Below are 10,741 nucleotides of genomic sequence, written 5' to 3'. Positions count from 1 at the left end.
TGTGATATGTAGATGGCTGGACTGTGGTTCTGCTGTCTCAACACAGCAGAGAGACGAGTCCTCAGAACGACTCGTGTGGTTCATCGACTCTGAGTGTGTTCAGTCTACATCAACACTGAAGGAGTGTGTGAGATCATGGAACTCTCCTGGTTCCACCATCCAGGAAATCACCTGCTCAGGTAACATTATTGACACTAACAGTCATGTGACTGAGATCCAGGACAAGTTGACTTTTGCTGTTTACATGAACACAAATATTCCTCTATTATTCTGACAATGATGAGATCCCATTTTTAACCTTTATTTAATCAGAGGAAACTCCCTGAGTGACTCACATTTGCAGCATCACTCTGATAATGTTCACAAAAACACAAAACAAGCTGCTCAGTTCATCTACTGAGGGCCTTGCTCAAGGGCACCTCAGTGGTTTTCATGAGGGAGGCAGCAGTGCTGCTTGTAGCTCAATCCTGGCCAGACAAAGGTGAAGTGCACTGATGTTTCCAGTAGCTTTTTAATCTGTTCAGCACTCAGCAGGATTTTAACATAATTTACTGTCTGTTTCATCCTTTTCTTCAGGAAAAACCCTCAAGTGCTAAAAGACAGATAAATGAAATTAGCTTTTTTTTTAAATGTCAGATCTGCAACATAAACAATCTTCACAACAACGAACCACAAAAATTAGTCATGTTCACCCATAGTGTGCTCATGTGGTGATGTAGAGAAGCTAACAAGACTGAGAAACAGTTGTGAGAGAAGCTCCTGTTAGCATAGCCTTCATCTCAACACTCAATCAAGTTCACTGATTCCCATAAATTGACATCAAACAAATGAAACACAGAGTTCCTTGTTCCAGTTCCAGCCAGGAGCTTCAAAATGCTGCCTGCCAGATGTTTAGGAACTTAACTGGACGCTCTTCAATATAAAAGCCTCAACTCCTGAGAATTGCCTTAACAAAATAAAAGCCCACGGGAAATTTTCCCTCAGAAATGGACCGACATTAGAGTCATTTACACTCTCTTCCTGCAAATCTTGAGATTGAACCAGCAACCTTCCAATCACAAGGCAATTTTCTTTCCTTTTCGTAACATGTCAGTGTTGGGGGTTGAGGATGGTGTGGGAGACCCAAATGCAGACAATTTTGGGAGGTGCACAAAAGAGGTTTATTGAAGCTGGGTGACTGGGGGCTAGACGTGGCGTGAGGGCGAAGGCTTGAGACGTGGCGTGAGGGCGGAGACGTGGTGTGAGGGCGGAGACAAGACGTGAGGCTGGAGGCTTGACCGGTGACTGATGAACTTGACAGTATACAAGACAGAACAATCAGCGACGACAGCGACATCATCAACAACAACAACAATGACCCAACAACCTAACAGGGGAAAACACACGGGTTAAATACGAGAGGGGAAACAAGACACAGGTGGTGCAATCAACCAGGTGAGACAAATGAGGTAATCACAGGAGGGAGGTCAGGAAGACAGGACATGACTACAAAATAAAACAGGAAGCACGAGACAGGGATCGTGACATAACCAGTGCTCAATTTTGCAAGGGTCCAGAAGGTGATGAAAACCAGAGATTCCAGTTGTGTTCTCTGATTGACACATGTGGGATATTAGATGATATAAGATCATCAGGGCGGCTCTATGGGGAAGCAAGATCTGTCTCAAACAAATGTCCTGCCCCCTCAAATCAAAATTTTAGAAGTAAAAAAAAAAAACACATTTTAATATATTTACAAAATTGATATATTATGAGTTGACAAAATTATCTGCAGTAGCAGAAAAAATGCAAAAAAAGGTGTGTGATACAGTCTCAGCTTCCTCTCATCTCCCTGTCACTCAGCTGCACGCACATCTGTATTTGTAGAGTCAACTGAGGACCAGCCCGTTGTTCTTCTCACTGTTTGACTCTGTAAGAGAAGTGTTTCTTTCTGGATCCCACAAGCACCACAGTGAGCTGGTCTGCTGCATGGAGCCAACAAAGACCTTCAATGTTATTGGTTGTCGAGATCTGGATGGATGTTTTATTTTATTCTTTATTTTATTTATTTATTTATTTTCTATTGATCGGTTTTGTTTTTCAAGACTTGGTGAAGGGATTTTTCTTTAATAACCTGGCCTACCCTTTTTGTTTTGTTGACATTGGCAATAATGATAAGTGTTATTGTTGGGTTTGAATATATTTGATACAGGCCATCCAATGAAGGTAGATGTCAAGATTTAGTTGTTGTCATCCTAAGAAATGTTTTTTTGTTTTTTGTTTTTGTTTTTGTTTTCTTTTTTTTTTATTTTGCCCCGAGGTATTGCCACCTCATCAGGGTCAGGGGGTTTGTGGGCCTCAGTGACCTGAAGAGTTACACCAGCAGAAGCTTAGCCTTCAGGTGGGCCAAGTGGGACCAAGTGGGACCGGTCTTAGGGTAAAGGTCTGATAAAGAGCAATCAAACTACATGATAACATCAGTTATCCAGAGAACCACCTACCCCCCCTCCCAACACCGCCACCACACCATTTTCCCACATGTGTTGCCACCCTTTGCCCCCTTCACATTTCCATCTGCCCCCTTATATGTGACTGTCCAGAACCGGCCCTGTTGGATCACATGAATTATTTCAAGGAGGATAAATTCCTTGGAAATTTGTGTCTTCCTGTCTCATTTCCAGGGTTTGCTAGTTAACATGTCAGAGGCATGAACAGGTGAGTTCATGTTGACATGAATTCATTCTCATCATGAATCTGACTCTTGTTGTCTTTTTCAGAGTCTGTCAGGCTGGTGGACGGGTCGAACCTTTGCTCTGGCAGACTGGAGGTGAAATCTAACCAGCTGTGGTCCTCAGTGTGTGAAGAGGACTTTGACATGCAGGATGCAGAGGTGCTGTGTGGAGAGCTGAGATGTGGGACACCTTCAGTCCTGGAGGGGGGACTTTTTGGACCAGCAGAGTCTCCATTCTGGACTTAGGTGTTCCAGTGTGAGGGCCATGAATCTTCCCTCCTGGACTGTGGACGCTCAGGGTCTGGAAACACCTGCTCAACTGGCAAATCAGTTGGACTCATCTGCTCAGGTGCAGCTTTGGTTCAGGTCCTCCTCCGTCCTGTTGCATATTCATGTATTAATGATGCTCTTGTCTCTGCTCAGATGCTGATGATGTCAGGTTGGTGGGAGGAGCAAACCACTGTGCTGGTAGACTGGAGGTGAAACACCTGGGAGAGTGGAGAGAAGCAGAGACAGACCGGTCCTGGACCCTGAAGGAAACAGCTGTGATATGTAGATGGCTGGACTGTGGTTCTGCTGTCTCAACACAGCAGAGAGACGAGTCCTCAGAACGACTCATGTGGTTCATCAACTCTGAGTGTGTTCAGTCTACATCAACACTGAAGGAGTGTGTGAGGTCATGGAACTCTTCTGGTTCCACCATCCAGGAAATCACCTGCTCAGGTAACATTATTGACACTAACAGTCATGTGACTGAGATCCAGGACAAGTTGTCTTTGGCTGTTTACATGAACACAAATACTCCTCTTTTATTCTGACAATGATGAGATCCTGAATTTGATGAGGGTCATGTTGATGATGTGAAATACGGAATCCAGATGTTTCACTTTAAGCAGAGAGACCAAGTTGTCTCAAATACGAGTGTGTGTGTGTGTGTTTTGGGGGTTCAGCCTCATCAAGCAATAACAAGAGGAAGGTGAGTCAGGAAGGGAAGTTTCATGGTTCTTGTTTTTTCCGATGAGTTTAAGCAGGATTAGTAGCTGAGAAAAATGGGTGAATATTAGAATGATGATTTCCTGATGTCTCCACAGAGTCTGTCAGGCTGGTGGGGGGGGGTCCAGTCTGTGCTCAGGCAGACTGGAGGTGAAGTCTAACCAGTCATGGTCCTCTGTGTGTGAGGAGGATTTTGGCCTGCAGGATGCAGAGGTGGTGTGTAGAGAGTTGGGGTGTGGGGCTCCGTCCCTCCTCCACGGGGGCCCATATACAGACATGGAGACCCCAGTCATGGCAGCAAAGTTCCAGTGTGGTGGAGATGAATCTGCTCTGCTAAACTGTGGAAGGTCTGGCTCAGTGAGGAAGACCTGCTTACCTGGGAAAAGCGTTGGCCTCGTCTGCTCAGGTGAAGGTCATAGATCTGCTTCATCCCACTGCTTTACTTCTACCTCTCATGATTCCTGTGTCTGCTCAGAGCCTGATGGAGTCAGGATGGTGGGAGAGCCCAGTCGCTGTGCTGGGACCCTGGAGATCAAACACCAGGGAGAGTGGAGACCAGCGGCCCCTGGGGGTCCTGAATGGCTCCACCAGTCTGCCCCTGCAGTGTGTAGACGGATGAATTGTGGCTCTGCTGCTTTGACAAATAAAAGAAGGGACTCGCTATTCAGGCCTGTGTGGTGGATCAGGTCTTCTTGTGTCCAGTCAGCATCTGGACTGCGGGAGTGTGTAGTGGAGACTGATGAAGTTCATAGTGCTACCAGTCTGATGGTGGTGTGCTCAGGTAAAACTGGACATTCCAAACAAGCTGCTGCTTCCTCGATGACACCAGCACATCTGCTGATTCAGCCTTTCTTCTGCTCCCCCCTCCACAGATTTGCTGGTCCAGCCAAACATCTCCTTCTCTGCCTTCACTGACGGCGTCTCTGAGGTGAGGCAGCAGGAGACTCTGCTGCTCCGGGGCTTCAACTTCACCATCAGTTGCTCTGTTGAACCACAGTACCCAGGAGGCCTGTTCCAGCTCATCTTCTCCACCTCCAGCACGGCACAGAACTACACCCTACCAGCGCTCAAGTACTCCGCCCAGTTCCTGTTCTCAGCAGCAGACCACACCCACCGAGGGAACTACAAATGTGTTTATCACCTGTCCCATGTTTTCCCCCATCACTTCTCCTCTGAGAGCCAGGAGCTCCACCTCATCATAGCAGGTGACAACAGGACCAGCTGGAGTCAGACAGGAGAATGTGACCCTGACTACATTTACATGCACTTTCTACTCCTCTGTTCTCCTGCTTCTTGTTTTTAGCCTGAAAATGACAACATTCTGATGAAGCTGTTTACATGACTATGGAAAATAGTCCAGCTAGCTAATTCTAACTAGCTAGGCTAGTCTGAGAGATGAAGGGCGGAGCTAAAGTTCACTGTCAAATTGATCATTTTCTTGATAGTCCAACAGGCTCCTGAAGAACAACTTTGGACTCAAATGCCCCGTGAAAGAAGAAATCTATAAGTCCAAGGAAACAAGCACCTTGGTACAATTCAGAAAGCAGACACCTGTAAAGTGTCATGAGATAACTTTTGTTGTGATTTGGTGCAATATAGATAAAACTGACTTGACTTGTCATTTGTTTGTCTCCCGTCCAGTTAAAGTGTCTCACACTGTGAGACTCTACAGTTTTAATTCCTCCTGAAGTTCATTCATGACAGAAAAGCCTCAAACCTAAATAATATTGGTCTGTCCTACGTTTTCATTGAGAAATGCTCAGTTTTGAAAACCCACCCAGAATAAACTCTTTCTAGAATCCTGATTAAATCTGGACTGTTGTCATTTTCAGAATAACAGTGGAACGATGGTGGACGTGTAAAAATAGTCTGTGTTAAATGAATCCACCAACCTTCTGGGAAATATGCTTCTTGTCCATCATCCCCAGAACCAGACAAGGAGACAGAGACTCTCCTCTCGGGAGCTGAGACCCTCGCTAGTTAGCTTAGCACATTGAATCGTAGCGGTTGGGAAGTGTTAGCAAGTGTTAATAGTTTCTCCAGAAACATTTGTTCGTCCTATCATTTGCTCACGTGAAGGTCCCACTTCAAACTCAGTGTCAGAACGAACCTGACAGGAAACGATCTCGTTGCAAGAGGCCCCAGACTTGAACTGGACAGTTTGAACAAACAGGAAACAAAGAGAGAGGAAACGGCATGAGGTTCAACACGTTGGTGAAATCAAACCAAGAATGTTGTAATTACATGTTCTGTGTGTCCATGAGGGAGCTGAGACCAGCAGAGACCAGCAGACCATGAGTTAGCTTAGCATAATGAATGGTAGTGAGTGGGAAGTGTTAGCATCAACTGTCTCAGGATCATGATGTTGGTTTGTCCTGCAGTCCTCCTCCTCCTCCTCCTCCTCTCTTCCAAAGTCGGCCATGATCAGTAGCAGCAGTCGCTCTCCTGCTCCAACAAACATTTGGTTTTGGTGGCCAAATCACTGCTCCCAGTCAGGAAAGTAGTCCCAGCTATGTGTCTGATTCTAAAATTAGAATGTCTGTTAAAAGTGATCCACAAGCCCAGATATATGAATGCAGGTGTAGCGGCTCCAGACTGAGGGGTATCTGGACGCTACATGTGATACCCAGGATGAAGACTGAGGATCAATGAAGAGAGAAACGATGGATGAACGTCTTCTCAAGTCCGTTTGATTTCTGAGGCTTCGTTGGGCCTGTGGGAAAAATCTCTCAGCCTAACCCATGTAAGCGTCAGAGCTCCACCTACTGGTCAGGTGGAATAAATTCAAAAAATAGGGGGTGTCTGTTTTATGTGAAAACACATGAAATAACAACATTTTCTGTCTGTTTATATTAAAACTTCTATTTTCTTTTTTTTCAGTTCCTTCCACAGGCAACGACTGTTTGGGACTTTTATGCTAACACTTCCCACCTCCTACCATTCATTGTGCTAAGCTAACTAGCATGAGTCTCAGCTCCTAGAGAAGGGTCTCCATCTTCTAGTCTGGCTCTGGGGATGATGGACGATCAGAGACTTCTCCTAAAAGTTAGCGTGTTCCTTTAACATGCAGCCTTCCAACAAGAACCTTCAACCATCAACATGTCTGTGGTGGTCAGTGGTGATGTCATTGATCAAATGTGATGATTCTAAATGTTTTTCAGTGCCTTTAAGTGATTTCATCATCAGAGCATTCATCCACCATCTGATCCTGGGGTCATGTGCTGTCTTCTTCTACCGCTACTTCAAGGTAACACGACGTAGCTTCGTAGTCCTTGGCTATGAGCAGTTGTTTCAGCAGCAACTGGAGGTCTGAGCTGTCATGTCTTCCAGGCCAAAATGGAGCGGCAGGCAGGACACCAGGAGAACATTGAACTCAACGCTGGTGATGCTACAGAGGAAGGCTTGGTTGATGAAGAGGCTGGAGTTCACCACCAAGACACCACGAACGTGTGACTGCAGCGCCGCCACAACTGAGCTCCAGGCTTCTTCTGCTTTCACCGTGATGATGTTTAAAGCAACAGGACGTCTCCTCATTGCAGTCTTGTAGTTTTCCTCATGTTTTCATGATCGTCCATCTCTGTTCTCAAGGTCAAGTCTCAGTTCTGGCCTGTTTTATCAGATAGATCAAAGGTGATTGGAGGTCCCTGAAATGAAAACTCCATGTTCTCAGTTCTGATCCTGCATCTCTGTGGTCATGGCTCATTTATCTCTCCACACATGACAAACCAAAAACTTTTCCAGTGTTTTTACATCAGACTCCCGGTTTTTCTTTTTTTCTCTTCCTGTTAAAACAATCCAAACATTTGAGGACTCATCCTTCCCTCAGTGGTGTCAACTCATTTTCCATCCAATGGAAACGTCTCCTCAGATTTGGATGCTCCTCCCCCATCCACCACGTGATGCACTGTGGCCCCAAAATACTTTTTTCCCATAAACATCCAAGAAGAAGTGGCTGCAAAACATTGGATTCATTGTTTTAGTCTCTACAGCCCAAACTGACTCGTTCCACTGACAGAATAAAACTGATGGAAAGTCTGAAGGGACCATGATTCCATTTTTGTACCCACTTTTGTTAGCAGCAAGCTAACCACAAGTAGCCAGAGCAGGTCAAGTGAACATGTTCTGCTGTGCAGGGGTGCGTTCACTGCTTCTGGCTCATGTCGAGGTCACATCCTGTCACATGACCCATGAGGACAGAGGTTCTGTTCATCATCAGAACTGTTGAGGAGCCGTCTGAGCACATTTTGTTGAAAAATAATCACAAAATCAACTTTAAACAAGTTCCCATCTACCAGCATAGCAGAGATCAGCTCATGGTCCAATACTGGGCCTCCTCCTGATTAGTAGGCTGGATTTTTACAGTGAACATTTGAAGTCACCAAATGAGAGATGGAAACAAAATGAAGTCCAGTTTGATGCTGGAAAACCACTTCTTTGACAAAACTGTGTTTTTCTCAGCTTTTGTTAAAAAAAATGACAGTTTTTCATGAAACCATCCTTCATTCAGGTGTTGATGAAAAATATAAGAGACTCACTGACAACAAATCTTTTGAAATGAAAACAGACACCTTGGTCTTTGTTCTGATGAGCTCTGATGTTGTTCAACTTTTGGTCTCTGAGCCTCAGCACCCCTGCCTGTTTGAAGGCGTATTCTGTCCAAGTAGAGCTCATGATGTGTTCATCTGACCAAAATAAAAATGGATGAAAATGTCAAGAACCTCCCTCCCAAATGTGATGTCTTCCACTGAAACAACTCTGGAACATTGACAGGTTTCCTCCTCCAACAGTCCTGTCTTCTTACCAGCTTTGCTCTCTCACTACTGTTTAGTGTTGGAGAGATTTTGTTCTGTGACACCTGTGAGGAAGAGACTTCTATTCTTCTTTATGATGTCATGACCTGATTTCTGGAGTGAAAGTAGTTAGTGTGATGTCATAATGAGCTCCATGATTTTCTGTTATTTTTGGTAAGAGTTTCATTGTTTCACCTGTACATGCGTAGTTACACCAGAAGGGGGCAGTTTAGCTCATAGAGTGCTTGGTGACATGAAAAATCTGTAAAAAAAAAAGTGTTCTTTTTCTGCGGTGGTTCTGCTGATGCTTCCAGTTCTTGCCAATGCTGAAGTAATAAAAGAAGGTGTTGTCCAGCAATGCTGTCTGTCTTCATGGTGTCTCATTGACTCCTTCATCTACATCTCAGGCCACAGCAACAGTGCTGTCCCTCACTACACAACATTGACACTGAGATTCCCACTAATGATGAGTCAGCACATCCTGACTGTTATGATGACCTCAGCCTGAATGCTCCTCCTTCTTGAGATGCCAGACCTCAAAGGACTCCAGTTTGACTCAGAGTCACTTCTTCTTCTCTTGGACAAATAAATGGATGAACAAACACTAACATATCAATCATGATTTAAACCCACTGGCAAAACCAATGTTTCCACTTTGTTGATTTTTACAATTTCCTTTAATAAATACAAGTGGGTGGAGCCCAGATGGTCCAAACCTGTTTCCTGTCTCCTGTCATTGTGGAGAGTCTCTGTTCTGTCCTGCTGCTGTCCAGTTGTCTCAACTGAGCCAACTCAGACGCACACCCTCTTCATCAAAACATGACGTTTCGTCGAGTCCTGTCACATCAACAGGTGACGTGGAGGAAGTCATCAGGAGACACGGCGATGTACAGCTATGTGACATCAGCAGAACTGTGGAAGTTTCTACTGAGTCTCCTGATGACAAGTGGCAGTATAGAGATATTAAAGAGAGTGTGAGCTAAAACTGAACCTTGGGGAACTTCAACCTTTGATCTCAGAGTTTTGTGTTTGATCTTAGAATTCCTTCTTTGATCTCACCTTGATTTCTCAATGATTTCTTTGTGGACACAAATTGTCTTTGATCTCTCAGTCTTCTTCTGTAACCTCACCAGTTGAAGCTTCCTCACCGCTTGGATCTCATGTTTCTGACATCTCTGAGCTTGTTTCCTATCCCCCTGTCTCATATTGATGAGGTCATACAGCCTGATGATGTCTATGGTTCTCCTTTGAGTGGTTCCCTCTGGGAGAGTTCTCTCTCTGTAACTTGTGTGTGTGTTTGGTCGTATCATGTTTCTCCTTGACAGCACTTTAGTGTTTTTACCACTGGTGTCTCATCTATGATTCACCTTTTATTTTACTGTTTTGTCAAAGATGAAGGTGTGTTTGTTGTCATTCATTAATCATGTGATTGCTCATGTGACTGTGGTCACGTGTATGCCAGATGGCGCTGTTCTTTTCTTTTGCAGATGAAGCGCTTGTAACGTCTCTCACTCTGATCACTTCATGCTATTGAAGCTACTCAGATGTAGCCTAACTAGCTCAGTCAGTAGAGCATGAGATGCTTAATCCCAGGATTGTGGGTTCAAGCCCCACGTTGGACGTTCATCTTGAACATCACTGCTTGTCCTCTCACTTTTTGCAGCTGTGGGAGCTTTGATTGTGAAAATTGATTCTGCAAAGACCTGCCGTGAGGCTGGGCTCTCCTCTGTATTTGGTTGCTAGGAACCTGAATCAGTCCTCAGTGGAGCGGTGCTGCTGAGGCTGAGTGAGGCTTGAGTGAGGGACTGAGCAGGAGCAAACAGGTTCAAGCAGGTTCAGGCAAACTCCACTCAGTCCACCAACATCAAAGCAGAGGAACTGAGTTCATCGAACAAAATGATTCATATCATCTCCACTTGGAATGCTCTGGAACTACAAGTACACTTAAAATGGCTGACTTATGACAACAGAAGGAACTTTGAAGTTGATTTGATTTATTTCAGTCAGTGACAGTTTTTTTTTTCAAGAATTTAGTTCAGGTAACTTCATTGTTTTACTAAGATGAGCTTAATGTTATAACATTGAAACAAGACCGAAAATATAGTAAATATAGTGGAATATATTGGAAAATATCCTGCAATATATTAAATATTATATTTCCATCCATCCATGTTCTTCTGTCTCACACGTGAAAGCCACTGGGATAAGGGTTATTTTAAAGCTCTAGAATATCTTGTGAATATCTGGA

Source organism: Aulostomus chinensis, chromosome 4 (assembly GCF_037954235.1).
Source record: "Aulostomus chinensis isolate RoL2024-O1b breed Wild chromosome 4, RoL_Achi_v1.0, whole genome shotgun sequence".
Classification (NCBI taxonomy): domain Eukaryota; kingdom Metazoa; phylum Chordata; class Actinopteri; order Syngnathiformes; family Aulostomidae; genus Aulostomus; species Aulostomus chinensis.
Note: the sequence above shows the minus strand (reverse complement) of the source record.